Source organism: Palaemon carinicauda, chromosome 16 (genome assembly GCF_036898095.1).
Source record: "Palaemon carinicauda isolate YSFRI2023 chromosome 16, ASM3689809v2, whole genome shotgun sequence".
In the NCBI taxonomy this organism is placed as follows: Eukaryota; Metazoa; Arthropoda; class Malacostraca; order Decapoda; family Palaemonidae; genus Palaemon; species Palaemon carinicauda.
The window spans coordinates 66,770,011-66,772,510 of record NC_090740.1 but is presented as its reverse complement, the minus strand read 5'-3'; the positions used below and the strand labels follow the sequence as shown (position 1 = coordinate 66,772,510).

General features: G+C 41.4%; 1 protein-coding gene across 2 annotated transcripts in view; it reads left to right on the top strand.

The window, feature by feature from the left end:
* Positions 1 to 2,500, top strand: part of LOC137655057 (calpain-9-like) — a 475,257-nt gene that overhangs the window by 321,832 nt on the left and 150,925 nt on the right. Inside the window, exon 1 of one of the 2 annotated variants that reach the window (XM_068388951.1) lies at positions 2,389 to 2,500. This exon is cut by the window's right edge and continues 127 nt beyond it. The exons of the other annotated variant lie outside the window; for it this stretch is intronic. The gene's annotated coding sequence lies outside the window, so the exon portion shown is untranslated. Of the gene's footprint in view, positions 1 to 2,388 lie in introns of those variants that run through there. 2 annotated transcript variants of the gene reach the window in all.

The following is a 2,500-nucleotide window of genomic DNA, read 5'->3' as shown; positions in this document are numbered from 1 at the left end:
GGAGGTGTATGTTGCGTTTATGGATCTGGAGAAAGCGTATAATAGAGTTGATACGGAAGCCATGTGGAATCTGATGAGGTTCTATGGAGTTAGTGGAAGGTTGTTGCAAGCAGTGAAAAGTTTCTACAAAGGTAGTAAAGCATGTGTTAGGATAGGAAATGAAGTGAGCGATTGGTTTCCGGTGAGAGTGGGACTGAGACAGGGATGTGTGATGTCACCGTGGTTGTTTAACTTGTATGTTGATGGATTGGTGAGAGAGGTGAATGCTCGAGTTCTTGGAGGAGGATTGAAACTGGTAGACCGAGAATGACCATGAATGGGAGGTAAATCAGTTGTTGTTTGCGGATGATACTGTACTGGTTGCAGGCACGGAAGAGAAACTTGGCCAATTAGTGGCAGAATTTGGAAGGGTGTGTGAGAGTAGAAAGTTGAGAGTTAATGTGGGTAAGAGTAAGGTTGTGAGATGTACGAGAAGGGAAGGTGGTGCAAGGTTGAATGTCATATTGAATGGAGAGTTACTTGAGGAGGTGGATCAGTTCAAGTACTTGGGGTCTGTTGTTACAGCAAATGGTGGAGTGCAAGTAGATGTACGTCAGAGAGTGAATGAAGGATGCAAAGTGTTGGGACAGTTAAGGGAGTAGTAAAAAATAGAGGGTTGGGCATGAATGTAAAAAAGAGTTCTGTATGAGAAAGTGATTGTAACCAACTGTGATGTATGGATCGGAGTTGTGGAGAATAAAAGCGACGGAGAGACAGAAATTGAATGTGTTTGAGATGAAGTGTCTAAGGACTATGGCTGGTGTATCTCGAGTAGATAGGGTTAGGAATGAAGTAGTAAGGGTGAGAATGGGTGTAAGAAATGAGTTGGCAGCTAGAGTGGATATGAATGTGTTGAGGTGGTTTGGCCATGTTGAGAGAATGGAAAATGGCTGTCAGCTAAAGAAGGTGATGAATGCAAGAGTTGATGGGAGAAGTACAAGAGGAAGGCCAAGGTTTGGGTGGATGGATGGAGTGATGGAAGCTCTGGGTGATATAGGAGGATAGATGTGAGAGAGGCAAGAGAGAGTGCTAGAAATAGGAATGAATGGCGAGCGATTGTGACGCAGTTCCGGTAGGCCCCTGCTGCTTCCTCCGGTGCCTTGGATGACCGCAGAGGTAGCAGCAGTAGGGGATTCTGTAATATGAAGCTTCATCTGTGGTGGATAATGTGGGAGGGTGGGTTGTGCCACCCTAGCAGTACCAGCCGAACTCGGTTGAGTCCCGTTGTCAGGCTGGGAGGAACATAGACAGGAGACATTCCCTTTTTTGTTTTATTTGTTTGATGTATGCTACCCCCCAAAATTGGGAGAAGTGCCTTGGTATATATATATATATATATATATACACAGTATATATATATTATATATATATATATATGAGAGAGAGAGAGAGAGAGAGAGAGAGAGAGAGAGAGTTACTATGGTCGCAATATATGGTTGAATAAAGAATATTAACGTTGGTAATTATAGGGTCCTCCATATCACGAACTCAGGAGTTAGAGGTCAGGCCAGATTGTAAAGTGTAGGAATACATACACACACATGATTACGTACATTCTTAAGAATTGACGCTCATCCACACATACGTAAGCGCTCTAAACTATGATGCACGACTAATTACATAAATTTATTGCTCACTCAGAGGTCATCAAAGGTCATTTTTACAGTCAATGTTTGGCTTCGTGTTTTCAAAGTTCTGGAATCATTCGCTTGCAACGGATTAAAAATATTGGAACTTCTTATCATGAACAATAAATGTCTTTAGAAAATCTCTCTCTCTCTCTCTCCCTCTCTCTCTCTCTCTCTCTCTCTCTCTCTCTCTCTCTCTCTGAAATGAGTTTTTTTTTTTCAGAAGTAGACCCGAATCCATATCTATGATATTTATTCATGTACTGCTTACAGTCAGAAGTTGGTTTCTATTAACTTTTCTTCTGATATTGTTTATTATCATCATCGACATCTAAAAAGTTATCTTTATGCGATCAACCTTTCAAACTATTTTCAGGCAATTAAATAAATGCAATATCACTTATATCACCTGTGGTAACTCTTGAAATTATGTCTGATACCAACCTTCAACGCCAATGGAATGAATCAGACTGAATGTGAAGAATGTATATTGGTCAGGATGGGGAGAGTACAGTTTTTTCCTGTTTTGTATGCATAAGTGATGGATGAACGAACGCATTACATGAATATTTGGCATATTCTCCTTGCATACCTGGCTGTGTTACACCCAAAGGACTGCCAAACGTACGATAAGAAATGACGTTTGTGTTTAAGTACTGTTTGGATTGTGTTACCTTACTTGGCTGCCACGTGTGTGATGATAAACCCCATTTGTTTGTGTTGTGTATGAGTTACATTGTATATCTGTGCATGTATTCATACGTTCGCCGTCAGTCTGCCAGGCGTAGGATTCGACTTTAGCGGTGGTAGGAACCGCAGGATGTGGTGGTGTG